Source organism: Triturus cristatus, chromosome 7 (genome assembly GCF_964204655.1).
Source record: "Triturus cristatus chromosome 7, aTriCri1.1, whole genome shotgun sequence".
Classification (NCBI taxonomy): domain Eukaryota; kingdom Metazoa; phylum Chordata; class Amphibia; order Caudata; family Salamandridae; genus Triturus; species Triturus cristatus.
Window position 1 is genome coordinate 215,853,789 of NC_140590.1, and position 22,416 is coordinate 215,876,204.

Here is a 22,416-nt window from a genome sequence, read left to right on the forward strand (position 1 = left end):
TAATTTCATCCTTTGGTTTGGATATGGTATCACGCTTTCCTATGCCTTTGGCAGCCTTTAATTGCCTATAACTTTTTTTTGTCCTGGTTATATTCTTTGTTTTTGGGATAGCACCCTCGTGCCTTTCCCTTAGTTGTCTAGTATTACATATCTTCGGGGAGTTTTTTTCTGTTGGCGTTTGGACAACATCCGTTATTGTTATCAATTGTGTACTATTTGTAGGTACATTTACTCCGGTTTGTGGGTGGTAAATAGGGGTTTGGATATCTAAGGGATTACCATTCGAAATGTGTTCAGGTGTTCGTACGGTCGCAAAATGGCCCATTGAAGGTCTTCTCGCCATGGCCAAGTCGTGCGACACCCGTCGCTCCATGAGTATTATGCCTTGATCAATTACCGAGTTCGCTCTGACTATGATATTGTCCAGGGTACCAGTTAGCGTTTTCGCCCTTATTGTGGTATTACTCGTGTTTACGAGGACTGACATACTGTTTAACTCAAAACGGTTAGATGGAACACAGGGTTCTTAAATTTTCCACAAAAGTACCTTTATTCCACGGTAAATGACAGAGGGTGATCCCGGTCCGGTTTCTCTCGTGCTCAAACGGGCCCGCCCTTGGCCCGGGCTTCGCCCGGCGTACACCCGCCAGCGTCCCGCGTTGCGTGTAGTGGGCGCAGTTATGAATGAATGCAGGCAGGCAGGAAGCAATCAGGGGAAGAGGCAGCAGCTGTGTGGAGGCAGAGGCTGCTGGACCTCGCAGTCCCTCAGTGAAAGCCCACGCCAGGAAAGTCCGTCAGCACTGCTCCTTCAGCGAGCGGCACCCAGGAGTGTTCTCATTAGGCCAAATGAATTCCCAATCAATATAAATAAAATCAGATTTCTTAATAGATTTTGTGTGTACACTGTAAGTGCAGCCAATACCTCAGTGCAATACAATACAGGATTTTAGTATTTAGAATAAATCGCAAAGGTGCACCTCATGTCTTTTTGCACGGGAACGGCTACTCTCCATTTCATTATCAGCACTTTAACGGAAGTAAAGTTGAGATAAATCTAACACACTATTCAGAAGTTAATGCAAACTGCAGATATCACTAGTATTCCAGCGATAAGTGCCCCAAAATTTAACACCATGGTGGACTCCATCAAATAACAGTAATAAGAACAAGAAAGAGTCACACAGCAGTTAAGAGAACAAGCAAAAACATTATTAATTTTTTTTCAAACTTTATTTTTTATAATAATAAATATATAAACGATAAACTATTTTCAAACTTTATTTTTTTATTAACCCCTTCAGTGCCCATGACGAGACTATCTCGTCATGAACCCCGCCCGCTAATGAAACGCCCGGCACAGGGCGTGGAAAGGGCGGGGCACTGAAGAGGTTAACATAAATATAAACAATAAACTAATAAAAAAAATGTAACAACAATAATACAAAATAACAAAGCGGAACACTCCTGTGGGAACCACGGATGTCGACGACAGACCTGGAAAATCAAAAAAGATTGTTAAAAACAACCAACATGGTATTCTCAACAAAATACCACAAGAAACAAATCACATATATATAAAATGTATACAGCTAACAACATTTTATAAGTTTAACTTACAAAAACTGTAAATGTTGCCACTTTAAAATATTTACCGAATGTGAGGACAGCGTTTTTCTTCAGTGGTGAAGACATTTTTTACTTTTTCCAAGGGGCAAACAAAGACCAATGACACCTTCTTCTTTCGCAAGATTTGCCAAAGAGTTCTGTTACGAGGGGATCCTAACAAAAAATACTCGTGCAGCACAGCAAGTATGATGAAACACCTAAGGACCCTTCATCCAAACAAGCTTGTACAAGAAGAGTGCAAACAGATGAGAAACACTCCTGTTCTGTATCTGTAAAAAAGAATCACAAATAAATGTATATTAATAACTTTCAACTTTATACTATTCCATTACTGTACAAACACATTTTATATAAAAACTGACTAAGAAACTATAGCCCTGAACCACAAGTGTGACGATCGTTAAAACACAACATGCATAGTGCATACTACTTTGAAGCAGTTCATGCCCTAAAGCCTACCTCACTAAAAGACTACATGCTAACTGACTAAATGATTACAGTACTATAAGGAGACACACTGGGTGAGTGACAGGGTGTTTGCTAGAAGATTATGAATACTAACTAGGCAATTGAAGGTGTGAAACAAAACTGTGTAGGTGATTAGAGGACTGCATCCATACTGCATAGGCATTTAAAGCAGTCCATGTGCTAAGGCCTGGCTCACTGCATGACTACTTGGGTACTGACTGAATGATTAGAGTACAGCAAGGAGAGTGCCTAGGCATTTTGCACAGGGAATGGATTAGTACTTGGTACTGAAAGGGTCACTAGAGGAGAGCAAAAGCAGTCACAAGTGCTGGACTGTATGGGTACTGCCTCAGTCAAGAAAGAATCTCCTTGTCAACACACCATTCAAACCTATACTTCTTTCATACCTAGGGGATGAGGATGGACAGCAACAGCATAAAAAATCAATAAGAAGAAATAAGTCAGACAAATTTATTGGATATAATAAAAGCAATGTACAAAGTTATTGGTGCAACAAAGAAACAGATTCTTTGTATCAATATATGAATATTAAAAAACATGTGATGTACTCAAAGTTAAAAACACGACCTATACATAAATGAAAAACACAACATTAAAATTGGGAGCAGCATGAGAGGAACATATTTTACTTATAATCTTGTTCACATGAGGAAAACACCAAATCAAAAAATTGCATAAATTGTGACCAGAATTAATGTCCTTTTCAATGATATGTCACACAGATCAGTGTTACTGGATTTTGAGTGGTTTCCTTTATAAAAGCATCGACGCGTTTCGGTGGGCCAAGATTCACAGCCAGCACCTTCTTCAGGAAAAATATAGTACAGTCCCAACACTTAAAATCATGAATACTTTCATGAATCCATTAATAAGCAATGTCCATATGGATCCTGCCAATGCTTCTGAACTTTAGATTGTTTTTGTATTTTTAGACAATTCTTTAGTAACAAACACCCTGGTATTTTGTTACATCCGGGTCTGAATGGACTCACAGACATGCCATAGCATCTATAAATTTGAATACAGGCTTACATGAGACCTTAAATACTGTGTCTGTAGTCAGTACCCGTGCCAACGTCTGATGTATAAAGAAGGGATAGATTGTGTCCGGGGACGGTGCCAAAAGGTCACTCAGTCTCCACTTGCTCAGAAGTACGTGGCACGGTCTTCCTCGTCGGGTGCAATTGAAAATCGGACTGTATGGGTACTGACTAGGAAATTTAAAGTGTGAAAGACAAGTGTCTAGGTGGTTAGAAGACTGCATGCATAGTGCATAGGGGTTTGAAGCAGTCCATGTGCTAAGGCCTGGCTCAGTGTATGAATACTTAGAGACTGACTGAATGATTAGAGTACTGCACAGATAGTATCTTGGTGAATTTATAAGTGTTTGGGTTTTAGCACAGTGAATGGATTAGTACATGGTGCTAAATGGGTCACTAGAGGACTGCAAAGGGAGTGACAGGGTATTTCCTGGAAGTGTATGGATACTGACTAGGGAATTGAAGGTGAGAAAGACAATTGTGTAGGTGGTTAGATGACTGCATGCATAGTGTCATAAGGGTTTGAAACAGTCCATATACTAAGGCCTGGTTCACTGGATGAGTACTTGGGTACAGACTGAATGATTAGAGTACTGCAAGGAGAGTACCTGGGGGAATTTATTAGGGTTTGGCGCAGTGAATGGATTAGTACATGATGCTGAATGGGTCACTAGAGGAGTGCAAATGGAGTGACAGGGTGTTTGCTGGAAATGAACGGATACTGACTGGGGAATTGAAGTTGTGAAAGACAAGTGTGTAGGTGCTTAGAGGACTGCATGCATAGTGGATAGGGGTTTGAAGAAGTCCATGTGCTAAGACCTGGCTCAGTGCATGACTACTTAGGCAGTGACTGAATCATAAGAGTACTGGAAAGAGAGTGTCTTGGTGAATTTATAAGTGTTTGGGTTTTGGCACAGTGAATGGATTAGTACATACTGTTGAATGGGTCTCTAGAGGACTGCAAAGGAAGTGACAGGATGTTTCCTGGAAGTGTATGGATACTGACTAGGGAATTGAAGATGTAAAAGACATGTCTATAGTATGTGAGAACACTACATGCATACTACATAGACATTTGAAGCAGTCTATTTGGTACTTAGAAACTGACTAAATAATCAGACTACTTATAGGACAGTGCTTAGGTAAAACTTTTAAATTTTCAGTTCTGCCACAGTGAACAGAATAGTACACCTTAGTGTCAAACCCTGACTCATTTTATCAATGCATACGCAAAGACTAGCTTCTAATGCCACTAAAACTTGACAACATGAGAGGTTTTAAATTAGTTATCTGTCAGCAAATACACAATGTTAGCAAATGCTTCTCTCACAGTGGTTCTCAAATGCACACAGACTCACAGTGTAATTCTAGAAAACAACCACTATACCTAGGAGTTTACCAAAAATCATTCACTACTGTGGAAGTGGTAAGCGAACTGCACACAATCTTCATATTTCAGGACTGCACTTTTGTGTCTATGCCTGACACATTTAATCAAAGCATAAGCAAAGACTGGCTTCTAATGCTACTAAAACTTCACAACAGGTATATGTCAGCAAATACACAAAGTTACCAAATGCTTCTCTCACAATCCTTACCCAAATGCACACAGACTCACAGTGTGATTTTAGACAAGCAACACTATCCTAGGAGTTTACCAAAACTCATTTACTACTCTTGAAGAGTTAATGGTACTGCACACAATCTACATATTTAAGTACACCACATCAGTGCCAAAGCATGACTTATTTAATCAACAACGCATAAGCAAAGACTGGATTCTAATCCTACTAAAACTTGACAACATGACGGGCCCGATTCACAGAATTAACTTAAGACAAAATCCTAAACGTACTACTTTTCATATTCATAGAATGCACTTACTACTTTTGGTATTCACAGAATGCACTTACTTCTTTTGGAATTCACAGAATGGATTTACGACTACTAACTTTACGTCCGCACTCGGGCCGGAAATTCCGGCCAGGAGGCGGAGCTTCAGGCCCGGAGGTGGGGCATCCTGCCCAGAGGCGGAGCTTCCGGCCAGAAGGTGGAGATTTAGGCCATAGCTAAATCTATGCCACTGGCCGGAATCCCCACCTCCGGATCACCACGCCCGCAATGCACTGCTGATGATGTCAGATATTTCATCATTCATGACATGGTCATTGACATCCCTGATGACATCACTGATGACATCTCAAATGACATCACTGATGACATCACTGACAACATCATCCAGTGAATGTGGTTTAGTTTGAAATTTAAATATGTATTATATATATACCAATCTGTATTGAAGATATATAACTGTCTGGATGGAGGATTTAGTAGCTGTCTAACTGTCTCTTTAAGTGAGTAATTAAAAGTGTCTCACTTAATACATGGATTAGTAACTAAACTATGTGAATGTGGGCATCACTGTCTCTGTTGTTGTATAACATGCTGCATCAGTTTGTCACTAACTACATGAGTGTGTATATTAGTTATTGATTAGTTGGGTGAGTATTTGCATGGGACACTTAGTTTGTGTCTGGTTGGATGGGGTGTGTGTAACTCTATGCATAGATGTGTGAATGACTGATTGACTAGGTGTATAGGTTTAAGATGCATGTGAAAACAGTTGTTTGGGTGACTGAGTGTATTTATTTGTGTGTTGGTGAGCGAATATATGTTTTAGTTGTACATCTTCAACAAAGTTAAAAAACTAAAAGGCATTGTATGTGTGAGTTGGTGTATATAAATAAGTATGTGTAAGAGTCACTGATTGTGAGAGTAACTATATGAATGAGTGTATAATTGTAATGGTGATTTTTTAACCTATTAACTATGAGTTACTATGTGTTTGAATAAATGAGGTGTTGTTGGATAATCGTGTGAGTAAATGTAAGTGTGATTCCATTTTTTCATGAGTGAGTAGGATGACTGCATAGCCGACTAAGATGACATCTGATGTGTCAATGTCTATATATGTGTATATGTGCATTTGATAGTGTTCTATTAATTAGTGACAGCATGTATAAATGATTCTGTTGTTGAATGGGGAGTTGTGTGTGTGTAGACGTAGGAATCAGTGAGTGGGTATGTAGTAACTTGTATTGGTGTGTCAATGGTTTCAAATATGGTACTCTGTATTTAACAGTGAGTGATGAAAGGTTATACTGGTGTAAGATGAGGTGTATCAGATTGTCACGTGGATAATGTCATCAGTGATGTCATTTGAGATGCCAAAGTGAATTTCTAAGGTTTTTTAAATGCTAATTTCTAACTATAACGTCTCTGAAACCTATGGTTTTTTCAGTGAATTTCAAAGATTTCTAAATGCTAATTTCTAACTATAACATCTCTGAAAACTATGGTTTTTTTCAGTGAATTTCAAAGATTTTTTAAATGCATTTTTTTTAACTGATTTTCTAAAGTTTTTCAACTGTTTATTTATAAATATTTTATTCAAAAAATAACATTATATATTTTTTTGAAAATTGTACAAAAAAAAGTTGTAAACATTCAAACTGAAATATTAATTAATTTTTTTGTTTTCATTTTTTATTTTAATATATTTTTATTTTATTTTGTAAAAAAAAGTTGTGAAGGATCCATGTACGGTGTGCAACGGCTGCATGTTTTTCAGTTACATCATGCACATTTAAAATTACGTGATGTGCGTGATTGGTATGCGACCAATCCGCTACTCCTGCTCCCACGCATTCACGACACAAGCGCATTACGTTACAAGATGCTTGCACGGTGGTGGGTCCCTCGTGATGTCATATACATGCTGGGGCGCGCTGGGTGCGCGACCCCCGCAAAAAAAATGTATGTTCCAAAATGATATGTATGTGCCTTTAATATACTTATTAGGGAAAGAGATTATCTAAAATATTCATAAAAATAAAATATTTGTACTTATAATAAACGTATATTATTTTTAAATATATTTTTGCGAAGTCGGGTGCGTGCATCGTGAGCGCAGAGAACCAGGTCAGCAGAGCTGCTGTAGAGCCAGAGAAACCAGGTCAGCAGAGCCGTTGTAGAGCCAGAGAACCAGGTCAGCAGAGCTGCTCTAGAGCCTAAGAAGCAGGTCAGCAGAGCTGTTCTGGAACCAGAGACCCAGGTCAGCAAAGCTGCTCTAGAGCTAGAGACCCATGTCAGCAGAGCTGCTCTAGAGGCCGAGAACCAGGTCAGCAGAGCTGCTGTAGAGCCAGAGAAACCAGGTCAGCAGAGATGCTTTAGAGAGAGAGAACCAGGTCAGCAGAATTTCTTTAGAGCCAGAGAACCAGGTCAGCAGAGCTGCTCTAGAGCCAGAGAAACAGGTCAGCAGAGCTGCTTTAGAGGCAGAGAACCAGGTCAGCAGAGCTGCTCTGGAGCCAGAGAACCAGGTCAGCAGAGCTGCTCTAGAGCCAGAGAGACCAGGTCAGTAAAGCTGCTTTAGAGGGAGAGAACCAGGTCAGCAGAGCTGCTTTAGAGGGAGAGAACCAGGTCAGCAGAATTGCTTTAGAGCCAGAGGACCAGGTCAGCAGAGCTGCTCTAGAGCCAGAGAACCAGGTCAGCAGAGCTGCTGTAGAGCCAGAGAGACCAGGTCAGTAAAGCTGCTTTAGAGGGAGAGAACCAGGTCAGCAGAGCTGCTTTAGAGGGAGAGAACCAGGTCAGCAGAATTGCTTTAGAGCCAGAGGACCAGGTCAGCAGAGCTGCTCTAGAGCCAGAGAACCAGGTCAGCAGAGCTGCTTTAGAGCCATAGAACCAGGTCAGCAGAGCTGCTCTAGAGGCAGAGAACCAGGTCAGCAAAACTGCTTTAGAGCCAGAGAACCAGGTCAGCAGAGCTCTTTAGAGGGAGAGAATCAGGTCAGCAGAGCTGCTTTAGAGCCAGAGAACCAGATCAGCAGAGCTGCTTTAGAGCCATAGAACCAGGTCAGCAGAGCTACTTTAGAGCCAGAGGACCAGGTCAGCAGAGCTGCTCTAGAAGCAGAGAAACAGGTCAGCAGAGCTGCTTTAGAGGCAGAGAACCAGGTCAGCAGAGCTGCTCTGGAGCCAGAGAACCAGGTCAGCAGAGCTGCTCTAGAGCCAGAGAGACCAGGTCAGTAAAGCTGCTTTAGAGGGAGAGAACCAGGTCAGCAGAGCTGCTTTAGAGGGAGAGGACCAGGTCAGCAGAGCTGCTTTAGAGCCAGAGAACCAGGTCAGCAGAGCTGCTCTAGAGCCAGAGAAACCAGGTCAGCAGAGCTGCTTTAGAGGGAGAGAACCAGGTCAGCAGAGCTGCTTTAGAGCCAGAGAACCAGGTCAGCAGAGCTGCTTTAGAGGCTGAGAACCAGGTCAGCAGAGCTGATTTAGAGGGATAGAACCAGGTCATCAGAGCTGCTTTAAAGCCAAAGAACCAGGTCAGCAGAGCTGCACTAGAGGCAGAGAACTAGGTCAGTAGAGCTGATTTAGAGGGAGAGAACCAGGTCAGCAGAGCTGCTTTAGAGCCAGAGAACCAGGTCAGCAGAGCTGCTCTAGAGCCAGAGAACCAGATCAGTAGAGCTGCTTTAGAGCCAGAGAACCAGGTCAGCAGAGCTGCTCTAGAGCCTAAGAACCAGGTCAGTAGAGCTGCTCTGGAGCCAGAGAACCAGGTCAGCAGAGCTGCTGTAGAGTCAGAGAAACCAGGTCAGTAAAGCTGCTTTAAAGCAAGAGAACCAGGTCAGCAGAGCTGCTTTAGAGGGAGAGAACCAGGTCAGCAGAGCTGCTTTAGAGGGAGAGAACCAGGTCAGCAGAGCTGCTTTAGAGCCAAGGGACCAGGTCAGCAGAGCTGCTCTAGAGCCATAGAACTGGGTCAGCAGAGCTGCTTTGGAGCTAGAGAACCAGGTCAGCAGAACTGTTGTAGAGCCAGAGAACCAGGTCAGCAGAGCTGCTCTAGAGCCTAACAACTAGGTCAGTAGAGCTGCTATAGAGCCAGAGAACCAGGTCAGTAGAGCTGCTGTAGAGCCAGAGAAACCAGGTCAGCAGAGCTGCTTTAGAGAGAGAGAACCAGGTCAGCAGAGCTGCTTTAGACCCAGTGAACAGGCCAGCAGAGCTACTTTAAAGCCAAAGAACCAGGTCAGCAGAGCTGCTTTAGAGCCAGAGAACCAGGTCAGCAGAGCTGCTCTAGAGCCAGAGAACCAAGTCAGCAGAGCTGCTTTAGAGCCAGAGAACCAGGTCAGCAGAACTGCTTTAGAGCCAGAGAACCAGGTCAGCAGAGCTGCTCTAGAGCCAGGGAACCAGGCCAGCAGATCTGCTGTAGAGCCAGAGAAACCAGGTAAGTAGAGCTGCTTTAGAGGGAGAGAGCCAGGTCAGCAGAGCTGCTCTAGAGGGAGAGAACCAGGTCAGCAGAACTGCTGTGGAGCCAGAGAACCATGTCAGCAGATCTGCTTTAGAGCAATTGAACCGGGTCAGCAGAGCTGCTTTAGAGCCAGAGAACCAGGTCAGCAGAGCTGTTGTAGAGCCAGAGAACCAGATCAGCAGAGCTGCTCTATAGCCTAAGAACTAGGTCAGCAGAGCAGCTCTAGAGCCAGAGAACCAGGTTAGCAGAGCTGCTGTAGAGCCAGAGAAACCAGGTCAGCAGAGCTGCTTTAGAGCCAGAGAACCAGGTCAGCAGAGCTGCTCTAGAGCCAGAGAAACCAGGTCAGCAGAGCTGCTTTAGAGGGAGAGAACCAGGTCAGCAGAGCTGCTTTAGAGCCAGAGAACCAGGTCAGCAGAGCTGCTTTAGAGGCTGAGAACCAGGTCAGCAGAGCTGATTTAGAGGGATAGAACCAGGTCATCAGAGCTGCTTTAAAGCCAAAGAACCAGGTCAGCAGAGCTGCACTAGAGGCAGAGAACTAGGTCAGTAGAGCTGATTTAGAGGGAGAGAACCAGGTCAGCAGAGCTGCTTTAGAGCCAGAGAACCAGGTCAGCAGAGCTGCTCTAGAGCCAGAGAACCAGATCAGTAGAGCTGCTTTAGAGCCAGAGAACCAGGTCAGCAGAGCTGCTCTAGAGCCTAAGAACCAGGTCAGTAGAGCTGCTCTGGAGCCAGAGAACCAGGTCAGCAGAGCTGCTGTAGAGTCAGAGAAACCAGGTCAGTAAAGCTGCTTTAAAGCAAGAGAACCAGGTCAGCAGAGCTGCTTTAGAGGGAGAGAACCAGGTCAGCAGAGCTGCTTTAGAGGGAGAGAACCAGGTCAGCAGAGCTGCTTTAGAGCCAAGGGACCAGGTCAGCAGAGCTGCTCTAGAGCCATAGAACTGGGTCAGCAGAGCTGCTTTGGAGCTAGAGAACCAGGTCAGCAGAACTGTTGTAGAGCCAGAGAACCAGGTCAGCAGAGCTGCTCTAGAGCCTAACAACTAGGTCAGTAGAGCTGCTATAGAGCCAGAGAACCAGGTCAGTAGAGCTGCTGTAGAGCCAGAGAAACCAGGTCAGCAGAGCTGCTTTAGAGAGAGAGAACCAGGTCAGCAGAGCTGCTTTAGACCCAGTGAACAGGCCAGCAGAGCTACTTTAAAGCCAAAGAACCAGGTCAGCAGAGCTGCTTTAGAGCCAGAGAACCAGGTCAGCAGAGCTGCTCTAGAGCCAGAGAACCAAGTCAGCAGAGCTGCTTTAGAGCCAGAGAACCAGGTCAGCAGAACTGCTTTAGAGCCAGAGAACCAGGTCAGCAGAGCTGCTCTAGAGCCAGGGAACCAGGCCAGCAGATCTGCTGTAGAGCCAGAGAAACCAGGTAAGTAGAGCTGCTTTAGAGGGAGAGAGCCAGGTCAGCAGAGCTGCTCTAGAGGGAGAGAACCAGGTCAGCAGAACTGCTGTGGAGCCAGAGAACCATGTCAGCAGATCTGCTTTAGAGCAATTGAACCAGGTCAGCAGAGCTGCTTTAGAGCCAGAGAACCAGGTCAGCAGAGCTGTTGTAGAGCCAGAGAACCAGATCAGCAGAGCTGCTCTATAGCCTAAGAACTAGGTCAGCAGAGCAGCTCTAGAGCCAGAGAACCAGGTTAGCAGAGCTGCTGTAGAGCCAGAGAAACCAGGTCAGCAGAGCTGCTTTAGAGCCAGAGAACCAGGTCAGCAGAGCTGCTCTAGAGCCAGAGAACCAGGTCAGCAGAGCTGCTCTAGCTGACACTGACTGACTGATACTGACTGACTGACACTGACTGATTGACACTGACAGTGACTGACACTGATTGACTGACACTGACTAACACTGACTGGCACTGACTGACTGACTGCCACTGACTGCCACTGATTGACTTACACTGACTGACACTGATTGACTGATACTGACTGACACTGATTGACTGACACTGACTGACTGACACTGACTGACTGACACTGACTGACTGACACTGACTGACTGACTGACACTGACTGACACAGACTGACACTGACTGACTACTCTCTACTACTCTACTACTCACTCTTTATTACTCACTCTCTACTACTCTCTACTACTCTACTACTCTCTACAACTCACTCTCCATTACTCTCTACAACTCACTCTCTACTACTCTCTACTACTCACTCTATACTACTCTCTACTATTCACTCTCTACTACTCACTCTCTACTACTCTCTCTCTGCTACTCACTCTCTACTACTCACTCACAACTACTCTCTACTACTCACTCTCTACTACTCTCTACTACTACTCCCTACTACTCACTCCCTACTACTCACTCTACTGCTCTCTACCACATACTCTTGTGACGGTCATCGGCTGTAGCAGGCATGGGCCTGGCCGCACACACCCCCGCAAGCCCTCAGGCAGCTGTGGGAAACGAGGTAGGCAGTACGAGACCCGAAGGGACTACAACTCCCAGGAGGCAACGGGGCAGGACTTACGTAACCTCAAATCACGAAGGGAAACGGCCTACCCTATATAAGCACCGCCTCAGTGAGGAGACGGTGCTTGACAATCATTCATGGAAGCCGACGGCGAGGGAACATGTCCAGTTCCCCTCGCGTAATCTAATTCCTGTATTCCCGTCAAGCTGGAAACTCGCGGACGCTTGCCTTCCCGCTTGGAGTTTCCGTTCGTTAACCTTCCGGGCGCCCTTGCGCACCATCCCTGACCCAGAGGAACCCGAGACCGCAGATTGGAGCTCCGAGGGCGGACGCTTTCCTTCCCGCCTCGGAGTAAGTCTTCTGCCTTAGAGCGGACGCTTTCCTACCCGCCGGACGCCGTGTGCGCCGTTCCTGACTCCACGGATCCTGTGACTACACATAGGAGCTCCGAGTGCGGACGCTTTCCTTCCCGCCTTGGAGTGAGTATGGTACCTTGAGGGCGGACGCTTTCCTACCCGCCTCAAGGTCGAAGATACGAGACCCCGCCGTGACAGGTAACAAGTATCTCGTCACCCTGACATATTACACACAATTCTAGCAGGGAATCCTTTCCGAACCACTGTCTGTGAGATTAACAGGCAGGTGGATTACTATTGTTTATGACTTGTATCCTAAGCAAGGGGGTGAACACAGTACCAAGGAAGGTACATCTGCTCCTACATAAACCTGTGAGTACCGGAGGGGTTCAGCGTGGGGAGGGGGTTGTTGTTTAGTGCTTTACCACTAACACTGATAGATGAACTAACTTCTATCATTTGTCAATTGTGCAGGACGTGTTAGGAGGCGCCTATACTGCTGCATTCCCCTGCTCGAGAGCAAGACCCTCAGCGCTACCACCTTGGTGCTTTCACTTCCCTGTTCTCGTGGGTGCTCTTTCCCAGAGTTGTGTCCAGTACACTGTGGGGAAGTGTGCCCTGGAGAATAGGGGGGCCTTTCTGCTTGAAGTCGTCCCCGCTGGCTGCTGAGTAAGGTTAGTGGCTTGGTCTCTCTCTCTTGTGCCACTGACATCCCCGACAACTCTCTACTACTCTACTACTCACTCTCTACTACTCTCTACTACTCTCTCTCTACTACTCACTCTCTACTACTCTCTACTACTCTCTCTCTCTACTACTCACTCTCTACTACTCACTCCACTTCTCTCTACTACTCACTCTCTACTACTCACTCTCTACTACTCACTTTCTACTACTCACTCTCTACTATTCACTCTCTACTACTCACTCTCTACTACTCACGTACTACTACTCGCTCTATACTACTCTCCACTCTTCACTCTCCACTACTCACTCTCTACTACTCTCTACGACTCACTCTCTACTACTCACTCTCTACTACTCTACTACTCTCTACTACTCTCTCTACTACTCACTCTCTACTACTCTCTCTACTACTCACTCTCTACTACTCTCTACTACTTACTCTACTACTCTCTACTTCTCTCTACCACTCACACTCTACTACTCTCTCTCTACTACTCACTCTCTAATACTCACTCTTTACTACTCACTCTCTAATACTCATTCTCTAATACTCACTCTCTACTACCCTCATCTACTCACTCTCTACTACTCACTCTCTACTATTCTCTACTACTCACTCTACTTCTCACTCTCTACTAGTCTCTCTACTAGTCACTATCTACTATTCTTTACTACTCACTCTACTACACACTCTCTACTACTTGCTCTCTACTATTCGCTCTCTACTACTCTCTACTACTCACTCTACTACTCACTCTCTACTACTCTCTACTACTCACTCTACTACTCCACTACTCTCTACTACTCCACTACTCTCTACTACTCACTCTCAAGTACTCACTCCCTAGTACTCAGGTTCTACTACTCAGTCTCTACTACTCACTCTCTACAACTCTCTACTACTCACTCTCTACTACTCACTACTACTCACTCTCAACTACTCACTCCTTACTACTCTCTACTATTCTCTCTCTACTACTCTGTACTACTCACTCTCTACTACTCTCTCTCTCTGCTACTCACTCTCTACTACTCACTCTCTACTACTCACTCTCTACTACTCACTCACTACTACTCTCTACTACTCACTCTAAAACTCACTCTCTACTACTCTCTACTATTCACTCTCTACTACTCACTCTCTACTACTCACGTTCTACTATTCACTCTCTACTACTCACTCTCTACTACTCACTCTACTACTCTCTACTACTCACTCCCTGCTACTCTCTCTACTACTCTCTACTACTCTCTACTACTCACCCTCTACCCTGTACCTCTCTCTACTGTTCTCTACCTCTCCACACCTCTACCGCTCTACCTCTACCTCTCTACCTCTACACCTCTACCTCTCTCTACCTCTCTCTACACACACACATATGCACATACATATATGCATATATATGCATATGCATTTATATATATGTATGTGTATATCTATATATACATACATACATAAACATTTATATAATCTGCATATCTATATATATACAAATATAAATGCATGCACACATATACATATATGCATACATATGCATGTTATGTATATGAACGTTTGAAAAACACTAATATAAGCAAAGCTAAAAAGCACCTAATTACAAACAGAATTGCTTTAACTTAAACGAGGGTGAGACCTATTGCATTTTCAATGCTTGTCTATTTTGGTTCCATCAAAAATGCATTCAGATGTGTCACACATTTGTCATAAATTCTGAATGTTAGCACTCTAGTTGCTCATTAGATCACTGTAGTAAAGCTACTGCTCACCCGGGTAGTCTGCTGCTGGTATTCAAAGTGCATGTTTCAGTCTGCATGTCAGAATTCTTTAATGAAATAGGAGAGGATTTGAAAGTCACTCAAAATGTGCCCTAAATTTTCTTTTTTCAGCACTAATCATAATTTCTATGGCAAAATGAACCCCCTCATTGTGTTCCTTTTAAATTAAACTACTCACTCGCTTCTACTCGCTTCTACTCTCTACTACTCACTCTCTACTACTACTCTCTACTACTCACTCTCTACTACTCACTGTCTACTACTCACTCTACTACTCTCTACTACCCTCTACCACTCACTCTCTACTACTCTACTACTCACTCTCTACTGCTCACTCTCTACTACTCTCTATTACTACTCTCTACTACTCACTCTCTACTACTCGCTCTACTACTCTATACTACTCTCTACCACTCACTCTCTACTACTCTATTACTCACTCTCTACTACTCTATACTACTCTCTCTCTACTACTCACTCTCTACTACTCACTCTACTACTCTCTACTACTTACTCTCTACTATTCACTCTCTACTACTCACTCACTACTACTCACTCTCTACTACTCACTCTCTACTACTCTCTACTACTCACTCTAATACTCACTCTCTACTACTCCCTACTACTCACTCTACTACTCACTCTCTACTACTCTCTACTACTCACTCCCTACTACTCTACTACTCCCTACTACTCTCTCTCTACTACTCACTCTCTACTACTCACGCTGTACTACTCTCTAATACTCACTCTCTACTGCTCTCTACTACTCACTCTCTACTACTCTCTCTCTACTACTCACTCTCTACTACTCTCTACTAACTCTCTACTACTCTCTACTACTCTCTATTACTCACTCTACTACTCACTCTCTACTACTCACTCTCTACTACTTTCTACTACTCTCTCTACTTCTCTCTACTACTTACTCTAGTACTCACTCTGTAGTACTTTCTACTACTCTCTCTCTGCTACTCACTCTCTACTACTCTACTACTCACTCTCTACTACTCACTCTCTACTACTCTCTACTACTCACTCTCTACTACACTCTACCACTCACTCTCTACTACTCTCTACTACTCACTCTCTACTACCCACTCTCTACTACTCACTCTCTACTACTCACTCTCTACAACTTACTCTACTCACTCTACTACTCTATACAACTCACTCTCTGCTACTCTCTCTACTACTCTCTGCTACTCACTCTCTACTCTCTATTACTCATCCTCTACTCTAATCCTCTCTACCTTTCTCTACCTCTCACTCTACTACTCTCTACTACTCTCTACCTCTCTACCTCTACCTCTCTACCTCCACGCCTCTACACCTCTACACCTCTGCCTCTCTCTACATGCACACATATGAACATATATATATGCATATATATGCATATGCATTTATATATATGTATGTGTATATATATACATACATATATAAACATATATATAATCTGCATATCTATATAAATACAAATATAAATGCATGCACACATATACATATATGCATACATATGCATGTTATATACATGAAAGTTTGAAAAACACTAATAAAAGCAAAGCTAAAAAGCCACCTAATTACAAACAAAATTGCTTTAACTTAAACAAGGGTGAGACCTATTGCATTTTCAATGCTTGTTTATATTGGTTCCATCAAGAAGGCATTCAGATGTGTCACACATTTGCCATAAATTCTGAATATTAGCACTCTAGTTGCTCACTAGATCACTGTAGTAAAGCTACTGCTCATCAGGAAAGTCTGCTGCTGGTATTCAAAGTGCATGTTTCAGTCTGCATGTCAGAATTCTTTTATGAATTAGAAGAGAATTTGAGAAGTCAAAATGTGACCTAATTTTTCTTTCTGCAGCACTAATCGTAATTTCTATGGCAAAATGAACCCCCTCATTTTGTTCCTTTGCAAATTCAATGTTTTAAGTGTTACCACTTTATTCCAATCAAGATGGCTTCAGGTGTGCCATACTTTTGTCATAAGTAAGACTCTTAGCGCTCCAGTTGTTCTTAAGAACACTCTGGGACATTCTGTCATTGGGCTATACTTGGAATACATCTGGGTGATATTTGTGCTACATTTGGTCTTTTTTGTCTCTTGTGGCCATCTTGAGAGACTTATTTGTTAAATGAAGTTTCCTAATTTCCTCATTTACTACAGTCTCCTCAGTAGGAAATACTTCCAGTTTTTTACTTTGATTCCATCATGAAGGTATTCAGATATGTCACACATTTACCATAAATTCTGAATGTTAGCACTCTAGTTGCTCATTATATCATTGTAGTAAAGCTACTGCTCACCAGGGAAGTCTGCTGCTGGTATTGAAAGTGCATGTTTCAGTCTGCATGTCAGAATTTTTTTAATGAAATAGAAGAGGATTTGAGAAGCCATTCAAAATATGCCCTAATTTTTCTTTCTGCAGCACTAATCATACTTTCTGTGGCAAAATGAACCCCCTCATTTTGTTCCTTTTTAAATTAAATGTTTTAAGAGTTACCACTTTATTCCATTCAAGATGGCTTCAGGTGTGCCATACGTTGTCATATGTAGGACTGTTAGCGCTCTAGTTGTTCTTTATAACACTCTGGGAAGCTGCAGTAGAACACAAATGAATCAACTGACAGTCTCTGCCCTTGTTGGATGTACATGTTTTACTGAGAATGTCAGTCTTCATTCTCACATGACTGAGAAAGATAATGTGAATTTACAGAAAATATGATCTCAGTTTAGCTTATAGATCACCTTCCAAACATCTGTGGGAAAAGCATGAGAAAATGGTTTTCTCTCAAACATGATTCATGATATTGCAGCAGAAGGCTTTTTCACATGATAAAATCACCTTAGAACACACCACAATTCCTAAAATGAGTATGGTACCATCAACAAATGATTTATAATGTAACTAAAGTCTTAAAACCTTCTATTAACTGCAATGCTTTTTGATGAGGTGATATCATGTATTTTGGTCCCAAGATGGCTGCCAACACTTCTTGGATATGCTGTGATAGTAAACAGCGAAGGGGGACACCACACGCATCTGTAGTTTCAGGATAAACTTTTTTCAATGTCATTGGTTTTTTTTTGGTTTTTTTTTTAAAGGTGGGAACAGCTGAGCCTCGGGACTGCATATGATTAAGGGCGATCTACGCTTGAAACGCGTTATGCTAAATTCCATGGCTGCTGTCTTTGAGAAATAAAAGCAATTTTGTTACTTACTTCTCCGAATGGTGGGCTTCTACTTGCTGCAATTGTGGTATCGTTTACATATGGAATATATATATATATATTACCTACTGGCGGTCGCCAGTAGGTAGTTATAGTTAGGACCCTGTTTCCATAGGAAATCCGAAACATTCTATTTGGAATAACTTTGGCGCCGGTCGACGAATCCTCGCGAAATTTTCAAAATAGGTGGGGCGCTACGCTCCGCTCCTACCCTGAAAGTCTCGGGGGGATTCGTCAAGCAGGGGCCGAGAAAAAAGGGGGGTCCCAAAACGCGTTTTCCCCATGCATTTTTCCATAGGACCTTTAGACACAGCTACAGCCCGAACGGCTGAACAGAATTACTTGAAATTTGGCATAGAGGTAGCCATAAGGTCAAGGAAGTGCCTTTTGCAGGTCTGGTGGAAATCTGTTCTGTATTTCCTGAGAAAATAGCATTTAAAAGCATATATATATGTGGGCGGAGCCTAACCACACATCTCATCCTGAGATCTGATTGGCTGTCAGCACTTCATCCAAGAAGTGTTGGCAGCCATCTTGGGACCAATATACATGATAGCACCTCATTAAAAAGCATTGCAGTTAATAGAAGGTTTTAAGACTTTAGTTACATTATAAATCATTTGTTGATGGTACCATACTCATTTTAGGAATTGTGGTATGTTCTAAGGTGATTTCACCATGTGAAAAAGCCTTCTGCTGGGATATCATGATTGAGAGAAAAATATTTTCTCATGCTTTTACCACAGAGGTTTGGAAGGTGATCTATAGGCTAAACTGAGAGCTTATTTTCTGTAAATTCACATTATCTTTCTCAGTCATGTGAGAATGAAGTCTGACATTCTCAGTAAAACATGTACATCCAACAAGGGCAGAGACTGTCAGTTGATTCCTTTGTGTTCTACTGCAGCTTCCCAGAGTGTTCCAAAGAACTACTAGAGCGCTAACAGTCCTACTTATGATAAACGTATGGCACACCTGAAGCCATCTTGCTTGGATTAAAGTGGTAACTCTTAAAACATTTAATTTAAAAATGAACAAAATGAGGGGGTTCATTTTTCCATAAAAAGTATGATTAGTGCTGCAGAAAGAAAAATTAGGGCACATTTTGAGTGACTTCTCAAGTCCTCTTCTATTTCATTAAAAAATTCTGACATGCAGACTGAAACATGCACTTTCAATACCAGCAGCAGTTTTCCCTGGTGAGCAGTAGCTTTACTACAGTGATCTAATGAGCAAAAAAGAGTGCTAACATTCTGAATTTATGGCAAATGTGTGACACATCTGAATGCCTTCTTGATGGAATCAAAGTAAAAAACTGAAAGTATTTCCTACTGAGGAGACTGCAGTAAATGAGGAAATTAGGAAACTTCATAACAAATAAGTCTCCCAAGATGGCCACCAGAGACAAAAGAGCCCAAATGTAGCCCAAATATCACCCAGATGTAGCCCAAGTATAGCCCAATGACAGAATGTCCCAGAATGTTCTTAAAAACAACTAGAGCGCTTACTGTCTTCATTATGACAAAAGTATGGCACACCTGAAGCCATCTTGATTGGAATAAACTGGTAAAACTTAAAACATTTAATTTAAAAAGGAACACAATGAGGAGGTTCATTTTGCCATAGAAATTATGATTAATGCTGAAGAAAGAAAATGAGGGCACATTTTGAGTGACTTCTCAAATCCTCTTCTATTTCATTAAAAAATTCTGACATGCAGACTGAAACATGCACTTTTAATACCAGGAGCAGACTTCCATGGTGCAGTAGTTTTACTACAGTGATCTAATGAGCAACTAGAGTGCTAACATTCAGAATTTATGGCAAATGTGTGACATATCTGAATACCTTCATGATGGAATCAAAGTAAAAAACTGAAAGCATTTCCTACTGAGGAGACTACAGTACATGAGAAAATTAGGAAACTTCATAACAAATAAATCTCCCAAGATGGCCACCGGAGACAAAAGAGCCCAAATGTAGCCCAAAATCACCCAGATGTAGCCCAAATATAGCCCAATGACAGAAGTGTGCAAAACACTTATTATTTTGTGTTTTTGCAGTGTTATATAGTGCAGACTTGTCAGGTATTGGAGTGCTTTACATGAGCATTGGTTACATCACACAAGAACAAATTCATTTTGGTTGTAGACATGGGGAGACTAAGTGATTTGACCAGAATCACAGAATGTCGAGCTGAAGCAGAAACTTCAACCTGGTTCCCCAGTTGCAAAGTCTGCAGTTCTGGAAGTAACACCACATCCTCTCCCCTAAGTGCAACATTTAATCAAGTGGTCAACTGGATAAAAAAACATAAAGATAACAAATAATTTAAAAGTGCTTTGTCGCTATTTGAAAACTCAGAAAATATGTCCTTATTTTAGTCTTTTAGAGCACTAACCATAATTTTGATGCCAATAAGACCCTCTCATATATGTAATTTCTAAAGGAAATGCTCTAGGTATTACAGTTTTGATTACATCAAGATGATGTCAGGCGTTCCACACTTTTGTAATAAACATAAAATGTTAGCAATCTAGTTGTTCATTAGGATACTGTTGAGAGGCAGAGGCCAGGGGCACGGACTCTGAAAATTGAAGGCAGGTAGGAGGGTGCAAAGGCAACAATTTAAACACACTGAGCAGGCAGGAAGGGCCGTGGAAGCACAACAGACTATGGAGGGCAGTGGAAAGGGGGGCAGGGGCAACAAACCAACAATACAGGAATTGCAAGAGAGGCTGTTGGAGGGAAGATCTATTACGGGTCAAGGAAGCTAGGGGCGGTCCCCAGATCCCCGGGAGCCACCAGAGAACTGAGCAGGAGAGTAAGTCAGGGACAAAAGGGGCACCTTAATTTGAGCCGGGGTGCCTAGGAACGCTTGCTCCAAAAATGAAGAAAACAGACATACGAGACATGGAATTGGAGGCAGAATACAATGGCAGTTTAATGAGAAGATGCAACTTCAAAGAAACCGCAGAATAGAGACATAAAGTACAAAATACAGAATCCAGATAATCATACAGCTGTCATAATATTCTCTGTATCTCAATTAATGTACTGACAGAGAGAGAGAGAAAACACATCTATAAATGCATCATGAGAAACAAGTTACACCAAGGAAAATGTTACCTAGGAACACTCACGTTTACTCTTAGATCAAGCATTCCTGCAATTACAATACAAAATCTTTTAAATGCAAAAGTAAAGAGAACAATGGTTAAACATAACATGACATTTCATATAGGTAAAATAGAATAAGATACTTCAAGCAAAGCAGAGCAAGACATTTTAAGCAAAGGAAGACAAGAGCTCCCAGCTCTTGGGGAAAACCTGCACTGCCTGTTAACCTACATACAGACGGCGAGGTAGTCCGTCGATATCTGTGGGTGCTCCCTTTTTATATCATTTTGTGGGCTCCTTTGCACGCTACATCTACCTACGTATGCTACCCAAAAGCTTCGTCTGCAGATTTTACCAGACATTTCGTCATTTACCCACTTAATGCTGACAATGGACTGGGTGAAAAGGTCAGTCTCTCAGGCCAATCGCTTATCGTAAGTTCCATAGAGCAAGCAGAAAATAATGGGTATTGTACGGGAATTCAATATATTCATGTATAAAATCTCCTCAGTTCTCCTAACTTGACGCTCTGCGGTTGCCACTTCCTTAAAAACGGGAAACCTGCCCAGGAAGCAAGTACCAGTCCAGGATGCAGCCTACTGTATGTCGACAGCTTCAGGGGGATGTTGAACTTTGATACCGAGCACGGAGCACTCGGGTAGGGTGGGGGCTACTAGTTTGGATCAGAAGGCCTCGCAGACCTGCCTTCAGACTGCTATACACTAAAATTGCAGAGCTATGGTCAATTTAACAAAGAGGCCTACATATTGAACAGAAGGGCCTACACAGGGGTTTTATGCTGGCTGAGTGGTAAGGATGTCTCAGGATAATTATATAGCAACACAGGACCCGCTGGTCAATTTAATACGGCCTACAAATGCAGCTGGCAGGGCAAGGACAAGGGTCTCATACTTCAGGTGTGGACAGAACGGGCCAGGGGCCCCCTGTGATACAAAATCTACCCTCCTTCAAGGCTGTGGCAATGTAATAGACCATTGTGGGCAGAAGGAAGAGGCAATGGTAGTACAACCATACATGCCAACAGACCCGATTCAGCCAGGAAACGTCCAATGTTTTTAAGCTCAAATGGGCTTTATTTGATCTGTCTCCTGTCTACAATATCCTCTTTTTCAATGTAACTCAAAGGGGAAAATCAATACCCCAGTTGTTTTTCAAAATCTCCCTCTTACCAAGTTCAAAATGTTCGCAAGTATGGTACATTGGATCATGGAAGGAAATGGGATAGGGACATGGACTTGGATAACAGAGGACAGGAGGGACATGGAGAGGTGCACCAAACTGACCCTGCAGGGCAGGCATCAGGGTTTGCAGCAGCACAATACAC